The sequence below is a fragment of the Bos grunniens genome, chromosome 1, assembly GCF_055505025.1.
Source record: "Bos grunniens cultivar Pamir isolate PY7600 chromosome 1, Bosgru_T2T1.0, whole genome shotgun sequence".
NCBI classification, from domain to species: Eukaryota; Metazoa; Chordata; class Mammalia; order Artiodactyla; family Bovidae; genus Bos; species Bos grunniens.
In genome coordinates this window covers 34,977,739-34,990,344 of record NC_141165.1, presented here as the reverse complement: position 1 = coordinate 34,990,344, position 12,606 = coordinate 34,977,739, and the positions used below count along the sequence as shown (strand labels likewise).

General features: G+C 38.9%; 1 long non-coding RNA gene across 2 annotated transcripts in view; it reads left to right on the top strand.

Moving 5' to 3' along the window:
• Positions 1-1,778, top strand: part of LOC147379253 (uncharacterized) — a 63,641-nt gene extending 61,863 nt beyond the window's left edge. Inside the window, exon 3 of one of the 2 annotated variants that reach the window (XR_015132558.1) lies at positions 1,646-1,778. This is a non-coding gene — a long non-coding RNA (uncharacterized LOC147379253). Of the gene's footprint in view, positions 1-1,642 lie in introns of both variants that reach the window. The other variant, XR_015132556.1, reaches the window with a different exon arrangement.
• Positions 1,779-12,606: the final 10,828 nt, after the last annotated feature.

Sequence of the window (12,606 nt, the reverse complement as noted above, 5' to 3'; positions counted from 1 at the left end):
AAGAAGACTTACAGTTGATGGTGGTGAAGATTCTGAAAAACCCTCTGGCATACCAGAGGTAGAAATTTAAAGCAATATGGGTCACTAAGGGTAACCAAAGCTACAACAAACAGGAAACCCAGACTAACCTCTGACTTGATGAAAGGCAACCTAATATAAGGGAAGGAGTGCTCATTTCCAAGCAAGAAGCCTACTTACCCCATATTATCGTTCACAGCTGGCCATTTTTAACACAGTGTTATGATGCATAAAAAGGGCCAGAAAAAAAAAAAAGACATTGCCAAGAAATAAAACTATTAATGTTAAAAACTTAAACTGTTAAGTTTAAGACATAGATAATGAAACTATCTGACAGAGAATCTAAAATAATATTGTGTACTGTATTAAAAGCTGTAATGAAAGAGTTGAACAGGAAACAAGTTCTCACATAAACTTTCAGCAGAGAGATGATAAAGAAACAGCAATGGTAGATATGAGACCCTCAGAGATGGAGAATGCCTTTGACTGGCTCACCAGTAGACTTCACAGAGAAGAAGGAATCAATTAATGTGAAGGTAGGCTAACACAAACTGCCCTAACTGAAACACGCAAAAATCACTCCTTGCAGGGGCTGGAGACTGGGGAAAGTTTGACTAGAAAAAGACAGTAGGAGGAACTTTTGTGGATTGTGAAACTATTCTGTATCACTGACTCTGAAGATGGAAATGTGACTTGATGCATTTGTGAATACCCATAGAAGAGTATACCTCAAGTAGTGAGGTTTTCTCTTTGTAAATTAAAATTGAAAAATTAAAAGAAAAAAAAAATCTCCACTTCCAGACAACTAAATCAGCATCTCTTGGAATGGGATCTTATCATTGGCCAGATGATTTCAGTATGGATCTAAAATAGAAAACCTTTACTAGAGTTGCAATTTCTCTTGGTGAATTTATTACAGTATAAGCATCTGGCTCTGAAACTTTACTATTCATCAGAATTACTCTGTGATCTTTATAAAGTACTGACATCTGTCTTTCATCCCCAGGCATTCTGGTTTAATTTGCAAGATATGATGTGGGTATCAGGAATTTGTAAAGTTCTCCCGGCAATTCTAATTGTGGCAGTTTGGGAGCCAGTAGTTGAAAAGCAGTGATTTACCAAGTTTCTCCTGCATCCGAATAATTTGAAAGGCTTGCTAAAACACATATTGCTGGGTCCCAGTGTCAGAGATTTTGATTCAATAGATCTGGTTGGAATGTGAGGATCTGCATTTTTCAGAAGTTCCCACTAGCATGCTAAGTCGCTTCAGTCATGTCCAACTCTGTGACCCTATGGACTGTAGCCCACTAGGCTCTTCTGCCCATGGGATTCTCCAGACAAGAATACTGGAAGGGGTTGCCAGGCCTTCCTACAGGGAATCTTCCTGACCCAGGGATGGAACCTGTATCTCTTATGTCTCTTGCTTTGGCAGGTGGGTTCTTTACCAGTAGCGCCACCTGGGAAGCTCAATAAGTTCCCACATGATGCCAATGCTGCTAGTCTTTTGACAACTACCAGCTTTATTAATTGCTTCTCGATTATTACTGCACACAAGATCACTACAGTCAAAGTAAAGATTCTGGTCCATCAGTGTGAAGCAAAACCTAAGATTCCGCTTTTCTAGCAGGTTCCTACATGATGCTACTGGACTGAAGACGACACTTTGAATGGCAAGGGTCTCTGCAGTCTCGCATGACTTACGGAGGAGAAACAGCAGCAACATCTGGTGGTTTCTGTGTACACTTTAATAAAGTACTGCTCTAGAGGTCCATGGGTGTTAAGCATTTTATTCTCTGCAACCTGACTTTCTTTTAGTTTTGATCAATCTCTCAGAAGGTAGGCTAGCTTACCTACTTGCATGACCATTTATTAATTTGCAATGAAAAATACAAAAGAACACAGAGGCAGATTAGGACATCAGGGTAAACAAATTTCTTTGTAGTTTGGAAAATAAGGGCTTCCCAGGTGGTGCTAGCAGTAAAGAATCCACCTGCAACTCAGGAAACACAGGAGATGGGGGTTTGATCCCTGGATTAGAAAATCAAGTAGATTCTCTGGAGGAGGGTATGGCAACTCACTCCAGTATTCTTGCCTAGAAAATCCCATGGACAGAAGAACCTGGCTGGCTATAGTCCATAGGGCTGCAAGCCTTGCAAAAAAAAAAAAAAAATGATTTCACGTGGAAAATAATAGGAGGCCAACCTATTAGAAGATGGCTCAGTGAGTGAGAAATGCAGTGAAAGAGATCAAGTGAATTTACTAAAAGCATCTCATTCTGATTGGATGCCTTTTTTCTATCTAGTATTAATATGTTTCATCTCTCTTGGGCACACTTGTGTTCAGTCTCCCCTCCCTCATCCAATCAGTTGTTATCAAAAATGCGAGTTTACCTATTCAAGAATATATTAGTGGTCTCTTCCGAAGGCTGTTGTGTGAATAGTTAACCACCAAAAACCCCTCTTTAGTATAAAAACCCCAGATGAAAATAAATAATATTATCGTTAAATAGCTTGTGATAAGGTCACACTTCTAGCAGAATAAAGCCTAAAGTAAATGAAAGCACACTTACTCTTAGCGTTTAATAAAATTAATTTTTAATTCATCATGACAGAGGTAAAGAAAAGAAAATATGACTTGCATATCTCTCTGTATTTGCATGTCCTAATGCATCTTTACTTTCTAAATGAAAGGACAGAGGGAGGGGGACTCTGTTTGATATGTAAAACCAACCTTCTTGGACCAGCTTAGTGTTTCTATAATTAAGCATTTACAAAGTAGTAAGAACTTTTCCTTTTTTGACAGAGAGATTGACATGAGCTTTTCCATATTTGAGGTCATGGTGACATGGTTTGAAGGAAACGTTGAAGCCACAAGGCCAAATTATTTAGAGGAATTATGGTAGGGCTGGGCTTCGCTGATGGCTCAGTGGTAAAGAATCCACCTGCCAATGCAGGAGATATGGGTTCAATCTCTGGGTCAAGAAGATTCCCTGGAGGAGAGCATGGCAACCCACTTCAGTGTTCTTGCCTGGGTAGGGGAGCCTGGTGGGCTATTGTTCATGAGATCACAAAAGAGTCAGACACAACTTAGCAACTAAACAGCAAATGGTAAGGCTAATTTAAGAACATTAACAGACATTAAGTTTAGGGAAATAAGCAGTAACCTTGATGACCTGTAGAATTTACTTACACATGTATATTTAACTTGTGTTAGAATCAATATACATTTTAATTTTACCCTATTTTTCTATCAATATAAACACAACCATGAAACTGATGCTTAATTACTATATAATAAACATGTAAAATTCAAAGTGTGGCTCTTTGAACACCCTAACAGGGATTTTGTTGGGGGACAAAAAATGTGTACTAATCTCATTAAATCATACTGGGCAAAGAAACTAGTAGCCTTCTTAGGTTACAGATAGGCCACAAATGTCGGTAAATGTTTTCAGCCTAGCTGCACAGTGTTATTATCAATCCTTTCCTCTACCCCTCACCTCCATTCTCTAACTGATTTGGGTAAAGCCTGGGCATTGCTGTTTTTTATCCTGAAAATTTTCTTCAAATGAGAAGGAGAAAAGAACAAAACTCAGTACATGTTTAAGACAGTTAACTATTTTATGTGTTTTAACATGTTAATGGCATCCATGACCTCTTAGCCACTGTGATTCAGAAATAACTTAGAACTTAAGTGTGTCCTGATGGTTCCATATTGGTATGTTTATGTATTTGCAAAGATTCATTCCTAGCAATGCCTAGGGGTTCATGATGGAACACACATATAGTAGCAATGAGGCTCCAATGCTTGGACCTGGAAGAGAAAATCTGAGACAATCACAGGAAGGACTAGATAAGATCAGTTATGGCTCTTTCTTTATTGAAGTATAACTGATTTACAAATATCATGGTAGTTTCAAGTATATGCAATATTGTCAATCAATTATACTTCAATAAAATCAAACAAACAAAAAGACAAAAATAAAAATCTCCAAGCAACAACAAAAAGAAGTTCTGCAAGGAGAAAACAAAAGTATAATGCTTGAGGAGTTCCTAATCTAGGGGGCAGTTTAAGACAGATAATAAAAAATAATACAAAGTAATAGAATAATAGTAATCTAGAGTGTTCAGGCAATGTCACAGCACTCCAGGATTCTTGCCTGGAAAATCCCATGGGCAGAGGAGCCTGGTAGGCTGCAGTCCATGGGGTTGCTAAGAGTCGGACACAACTGAGCGACTTCTCTTTCACTTTTCACTTTCACACATTGAAGAAGGAAATGGCAACCCACTCCAGTGTTCTTGCCTGGAGAATCCCAGGGATGGCGGAGCCTGGGAGGCTGCCATCTATGGGGTTGCACAGAGTAGGACACGACTGAAGTGATGCAGCAGGAGCGCAGAAGCAGAGTGTTCTTAATGAATGTAAGCTATCTTGGGGAAGCCAGAATATTAATCATCTCCTGGGCATTGTAACATATACTCATGTCAAATGTACAAAATAAACATATCATTTCCTCTTTACACATAAATAAGCCGATGCTTAAGGAGGTTAGGAAAAGTCAGTTATACCAATCTGTCACATTAGTCTCATTGTAAGTTGAGAGGTTTCCTTTGTTACGAAGAATTAGTAAATTCTGATAATTATGGGTATTAATATAAGAGAAAACTTAAAATGTTTCTTGACCAGTTCCTTATATTAAGCAGACCCAAAGAAATGATTGGCTTACAGACAATTCTTGGCACTTTGAAGATAATGCATCGTCTAGCTTGTGGCTATTTGGAGAAACCATAGAGAGCTCTCAGGTCGATAATCAAGAAATGCTCTATAAGGACAAAAGCTTCAGGGCTCGATTCTGTATCATATCATTGCCAATAGGGCTAGCATGAAAGAGATGACAGGATAGGAATGGTCATTCAAAGAACTTACTTCTGTTTTCTATGTTATGACACAATTCTTTGTTTTTTATTCAGCAGTAAAAACTTTCTGTGAGGCCTGTAGAAGGAGTTCATAACCAGCTGAACAGAAGCCAGCAGCTAACCACACACAATCCTCCAGTACCTTTCACAGTAATGGGATTGCCAATGTTCCCCTAGAGCACATTTTGCAGATGCAAGATTGTTTCAACGGTGTGATCTACAGTATCTGAGTAATAATAACCTGAAGAGAATCATACTTCACAATGCAGTGGCAGCCTCCATCTGCTTCTCAGTTCCCCAAAGCCTGGTGTAAGCAAGAGAAAAACAGGTGTAGCTCCAATTTAATACATAGCAGCTTGTGGACTAAGAATTCCCCTATTTTCCATTGCAAATACAGAGACTGTTTTGTGGTGGGTGTCTTTAATTTTACAGCTCAGAGATTGTGGTGTCAGTGTCAGAAGCAGTGATAGAAATATCTTGGGTAGATGAATATTTTTCTATGAAGTACAAAGAATTCAAAGGAAGGTGATGGAAAACTCAGTGAATTCTCTGTATATGTCTGAGTAGGCTTGTACATGCTGTGGATAATGTAATTCTTGGTCTCAGTGTCAGAACTGCTTTGTGAAAATCCTACCAGGAACAGGGACACACCTGAGGGTTCCACAGTCACTCTGAAAAAAGAAGGTAATCAAACAGCATCTATTATAGGCTATTGGTGGCAGGGTGGATAGAAGAATTGCACTGCATTTGACATAAAGCGCATATCCAATTGATACACCAAATCAGCGGGTTTCAGGAAAAGAAAACACAAAGCTGTGGCCATGTCAGGGGAGATAGGTCTTGATCTGAGGCCTTGAGACAAGAATTTCCAGCAAATAGTGCTGTGGCTTCAAATGAAAGCATGGAAAGCTTTCCAGGTGCTGAGTGTAGAAGGACCCAATGCCACATGATAGTTTTTTTTTTTTTTTCTCTTTGTTTTTTTGTCCGACTTACATACAGGTATGCCAGTAATGTCAATACTAGCCAGGGATGAATCCAGACGTGGGGCATGCATGCTCAGTTGCTCAGTTGTATCTAACTCTTTGCAATCCCATGGACTGTAGCCCACCAGGCTCCTCTGTCCATGGAATTTCCCAGGCAAGAATACTGGTGTGGATTGTCATTTCCTCCTCCAGGGGATCTTTCTGATTCTGGGATTGAACCCATGCCTCTTGAGTCTCCTACATTGCAGGTGAATCCTTTGCCACTTAGTCATCTGGGAAGCCCTTGAGACTTGGGTCAATATGAAAGTTATATATTTGGGGGCTTATTCTTTTTTAAAAATTACATAAATATATAGAACTTTTGAAAATTAAAATATTTACTTGGTGAACACATTCTTAGACCCTCTCTCAGCCTTGGAGAAGCCTGTGTCACTGAGGGGCTCTGAACTGGAATCTTCACTGACTTGGTGGTGATTCTACTTCTAATCCTACCACAAGGAAAAATGACTTACCACCTTACAGAATCTTAAGCTAAGTGAACTCTTAAATACTTAGGTAAAAATAAGCTTTAAAAGAAATTTTTATTGGGGCATAGTTGATTTACAGTCTTGTGCTAGTTTCAGGTGTACAGCAAAATGAATCTGTTATACATATGCATATATTCACTCTTTTATAAGCTTTATTTTAATAAACCATGAATATAAGATTTATTTAAAATTTTAAAGAAAAAGATTTTAGTTCCCAGTAGCCTACAATACTTGGGAAAAAGATAGGAAATGTGTTGAAGTTTAGGACGAAATACTTAGTGGTGACTTTGAAGTAATAGCAATGTTCTTGTAACTGTTTGCAGTGAGGACCCTGATGCTGGGAAAGATTGAGGGCAGGAGGAGAAGAGGGTGAGAGAGGGTGAGGTGGTTGGAAGGCATCACCGACTCAATGGACATGTGTTTGAGCAAATTCCAGGAGATTGTGAAGGACAGGGAAGCCTGGTATGCTACATTCCATGGGGTCACAAAGAGTTGGACATGACTGATGACTGGACAACAAATGATGACCGGTAAAATTTATGTATTGCCAGCTCCAATACATTGGCCAACTCATGCGAAGAGGTGACTCATTGGAAAAGACCCTGATGCTGGGAGGGATTGGGGGCAGGAAGAGAAGGGGGTGACAGAGGATGAGATGGCTGGATGGCATCACCGACTCGATGGACATGAGTTTGAGTGAACTCCAGGAGTTGGTGATGGACAGGGAGGCTTGGCGTGCTGCGATTCATGGGGTCGCAAAGAGTCGGACACAGCTGAGTGACTGAACTGAACTAAACCACATGCAGAATGCTGTCCTAAGTTTTGTGCATGTATATATTACTTCATCTTAACTTTGAGTAAACTATTGGTTTAGCACGTCTAACATCCTGTATTTGATATATGAAGAAATAGGGGCACTGAGTACTTAGTTGCTTTGCCCATGGTCAAATGGCTACTAAAAAGCAGAATATGGATTTGAGCCCAAGTAATCAGCTTCAGGTTCTATGATTTTAACTACTACCTTCTATTGTTTTTCTCTCTGTGTGCTGTTGGTTTGATGCAGTGGAAGGGCGGCATTTACCTGTGTGTTCTAATAGTTGGGACGTTTTCCTGAGTATAATGATGGTCTTTGCTTTCTCCATGTGCAGTAGCGTGTTTTGTTTCCAGCAGGAGATAGATACTGGATATCAGGGATTGGCGTAGAAGCTTCCCAACCAGTCTAGTTGAAGAAGACAAACCACCCAATATGTATAGGTCTTTATTTATTCATTTGTCAAACAAGGGTTTTGGAAGTACTACTTTTATAGTCCTCTTCAGATCTTGAGTACTGACAAAAAATATATACTCTGTTTTTGTTTGTGGTGGTGAAGCCCAGCTTGATATAGATGACCATATTCTAGACATACTTTAGGCATTGATGTTTCCTAATAGAATGGCCTGTGCCATTCAATATCCATTGAATGGATATTTTCTTGCTGTCATTTATTAAGTATATGCTATTCTCATCTGATATTCTAAGTAGCTAAAACTACTAATTCATTTAATCTCAAAAATATACAAGCAACTCCTACAGCTCAACTCCAGAAAAATAAATGACCCAATCAAAAAATGGGCCAAAGAACTAAACAGACATTTCTCCAAAGAAGACATACAGATGGCTAACAAACACATGAAAAGATGCTCAACATCACTCATTATCAGAGAAATGCAAATCAAAACCACTATGAGGTACCATTTCACACCAGTCAGAATGGCTGCGATCCAAAAGTCTACAAATAATAAATGCTGGAGAGGGTGTGGGGAAAAGGGAACCCTCTTACACTGTTGGTGGGAATGCAAACTAGTACAGCCACTATGGAGAACAGTGTGGAGATTCCTTAAAAAACTGGAAATAGAACTGCCTTATGATCCAGCAATCCCACTGCTGGGCATACACACTGAGGAAACCAGAAGGGAAAGAGACACGTGTACCCCAATGTTCATTGCAGCACTGTTTATAATAGCCAGGACATGGAAGCAACCTGTATGTCCATCAGCAGATGAATGGATAAGAAAGCAGTGGTACATATACACAATGGAGTATTACTCAGCCATTAAAAAGAAACATTTGAATCAGTTCTAATGAGGTGGATGAAACTGGAGCCTATTATACAGAGTGAAGTAAGCCAGAAGGAAAAACACCAATACAGTATAATAACGCCTATATATGGAATTTAGAAACAAGGTAACAATAACCCTTTGTACGAGACAGCAAAAGAGACACTGATGTATAGAACAGTCTTATGGACTCTGTGGGAGAGGGAGAGGGTGGGAAGATGTGGGAGAATGGCATTGAAACATGTAAAATATCATGTATGAAATGAGTCGCCAATCCAGGTTCGATGCACAATACTGGATGCTTGGGGCTGGTGCACTGGGACGACCCAGAGGGATGGTATGGGGAGGGAGGAGGGAGGAGGGTTCAGGATGTGGAACACATGTATACCTGTGGCGGATTCATTTTGATATTTGGCAAAACTAATACAATTATGTAAAGTTTAAAAACAAAATAAAATTTTAAAAAATGATCTTATGAGGTTGCTACTATTCTCAACCCTATTTGAATAATGAAACCAAGGCATGCGTGTGTGTGCCTGCTCAGTCACTTCAGTCATGTCTGACTCTTTGTGACTCTATGGACTGTAGCCTGCCAGCCTCTTCTGTCCATGGGACTCCCTAGGCAAGAATACTGGAGTGGATTGTCATGCCATGCCATCCTCCAAGGGATCTTCCCAACCCAGAGATGGAACCTGCATCTCCATCATTGTAGGCAGATTCTTTCCTGCTGAGCAACCTGGGAAGCCCAAACACCTTTCCCCGCAGCAGCCCATTGTAAATGAGGGAGTACACAGAGTACTAGTTGCCCGTGAAGATGGCTTGTTGCCAGATGATCAGGATTCAAACCCAAGACGTCTGGCTGTGGAAGCTGTTTTCCAAACTCTATGCTATAGTGCCAGAGTGTTTATTCAAATGAGTGATGTGTTGACAGTGAAAAGGAAGTTGAAAATGGTAATGGATTCTGGAAAGGGTGATGTTCCAAACACTGCTGAAAGCAAATGGTGTTTAGTGTTGCTATAAAGTGGAAGATTCATACTGCCAGCACAATAATAAAGAATCTGCCTTCAAGGAGGGAGACATGGGTTCAGTCTCTGGGTTGGGAAGATCTCCTGGAGAAGGGAATGACAACCCATTTCAGTATTCTTGCCTGGAGACCCCATGGATGGAGGAGCCTGGTGGGCTACAGTCCATAGGATTGCAAAGAGCCTGACATGACTTAGCGAGTAAACAACAACAATAAAGAGGAAAGCCGCATAGGTGAGTGTGTTGGAGGTGCTGCAGGAAAACAATGCTTGAAATATTCAGTGAACAATTCCAGAAAATGTGGCTGAAAAGGACTAGAAAAGGAAAAATAATGAGAACTAGAATGCTAGTAAGAGCTAGATGATAAGAATATCTAATAAATATTTATAACTTATTATGTACTAAGTAGGGTTTCCCTTGTGGCTCAGCTGGTAAAGAATCCATGTGGGAGACCTGGGTTCCATCCCTGGGTTGGAAAGATAGCCTGGAGAAGGGAAAGGCTACCCACTCCAATATTCTGGCCTGGAGAATTCCATGTACAGTCCATGGGATCACAAAGAATTGGACACGACTGAGTGATGTTCACTTCTTCACTTCGAGTACTAAGTATGATTATAAATACTTTAAATTTATTAATGCAACTTCATCCTCTCCTATGCACTATAAAGTAGACATTCTTATATATCCTTATTTTGCCAGTGAGTTAACTGATGCCAAGAGGGATTAATTTGCTCAATTTGTCTGAAGAAAGATGAAATAATTTGCCCACTTAGGTAGACTTTTTAGTATTAAAAATATATGTTTACCATATACCAGCTTCTGTGATAGCAGCTATAGATAAAGAAATAAATGCAAATACATAAATTTATAGTCAGAAAAGATAGATGTATATTTGGATGACACCTAAAGCAAACCTTCTTTTTTGATAAGCGAGCCAGATGAAGACAGGGTAGCATGAGCAGAGGCAGAGAGGCAAGACAGACATTTTCAGAAAGCAGCAAGTTGATGGGTTGGGTGGGGTGGGCTACCTAGAGTTGAAGCCAGAATTGAAAGTAATATTTAGTGTATAGAAATGTTTCTGAGCCAACTGCAAAAACACAAATGGTTTTTTAAGGGTTCAAGGAGCTGTTTAAGGGTTTTGAGCAGGAAAAAGCAATATTCAAGGTGAAAAATTATAATGCTTAAATAAAGGAGGGGTTGTATGGAAGAAGATGAGAAGATAGGGAATTAAAAGACATTAATAAGGTAGTATTGGATAGACAAATTAAATGTGGAAATAAAATAAGGGATACAGTCCAGGGGGTCGCAAGGAGTCAGACATGACTGACTGAACACATACACACAAAGAAAATAAGGGAAGGTATAAATTGAGTTGAATTGAGTTCCTGATTGAATAGTGATGCTGTTGGCAGATAGGAAAGGGGTGTGCAAAGCAGAAGAGATGTCTCACATGTATGGGTGGAGAAGTATCTGGGAGATACCTAAATGGAAACATTTGCTAGTTCTGTCCTGAGACGTGGCAATCAGAACAATTAACTTAAAAGTCATCATTCTGAGGGGAACACAAGAACGATTACAGATTCTGCACAGAGTGAGGAGAGAACAGGGAGGGTCCCGGTGATTAAGAGAGAGCTGGGAGAAGAAGCTGAAGGAAGAAAGGAGTGAGTAATAATCTCAGGAACCAGAGAGACAGCTTTGAAACACAGCCACAGATTCAACAACTAATTTTATATGAAGGCTGAAATGTGATTTATATGAATTGTAAGGTAGCTATATAAACTCTGTGCAGGTGTTTGGAGAAAAATGGATCAAAATTCTTTATAAGTGAGGCACTAGATTACACCATATGATTTGAGGTGACAGTACAATATAACAGTTGTTCATAATTCATAACCTATATCATCAAAGAAATGTGAAACAGGTTTGATACACTTAAATTATAAAGATAGGGAAATACATAGCAAATTACAAAATAGGTAAAATAAGTTATTTTGACTCTTAGGCTTACTACATTTAGTTACTAGACAAGCTAACCTTCCTCAAATATTGTGCATGTATGTTTAATAAAAACAATATTTACGAACAGAAACACTGAAACAGTTCATCTTTGGTGTAAAATAAAAATGGAATAATGTCTTTGGTTACTCTGCTTTAAGTGTGAATAGTTAAATATCTGTGGTTTTGTGCAGATGGTTAAAATCAGATAATCCATCTTTTGGATATTTTCTTCTGTTTCTGTTTTTAGTGAAGATTTGCCAGTTTCTTGGAGAAGTATAAGGAGATACATGGTCTGAATATTTTGTACTCTATAAAAGACATTTTGGTTATGTCTAACTTCAGTGTTTAATGGGAAATGGCAGATTATTCCTTTCAGTATTTTTCCAATCATTACAAAAAAACTGACCTATTTAAAATTTTTCCTGGTTAAGGCCTCCTCCACTCCTTCCCTAAATTGGATTGGATTTGTCTGTGGAAGCAATGATATTATTAGAATTCAACCCAATAGTCATAAATAATGTTTTTTGAGTTTGGATAGGAAATCTATTAGGTTTAAAACATGCTTGAAAATATTCCTGAATTGTTTGAATGAACCTGCACATTCTCTTTCACATCTTTAAATTCTTCTCCTCCTCTCTGTAATATTTAAACAATCAAGGAGTTAGTCCTGCTTTTAGGAGAAAGTTTATTGAAAAGTGTTTATTTCAAATTCAGATAAATGGCATAGCATCATAATGCACTGTGCATTTATTGTCTGAACAATATCATTAGGAAACAGCCTGTTTACAGACTTAGCACAGGTGGGCAAGAGACATTAAAATAAACGTTTAATTATTCTACCCATAATGGAAGCTCCAGAGAGTTCAAGACAAAATGATTTGAAAAGTAGCACAAACAATGTTAGAATGGAAATTCTTCTTCATGCTTTTATTTTGATAGCTATACAAGAAGAAATTCAACATCAAAACAGGGGTAGACATTGTCTGATTTTGGCTGCTTCACATTTATTTGGTCTTTTTAATGGCACCCTCCCTTTCCCTCTGAGTT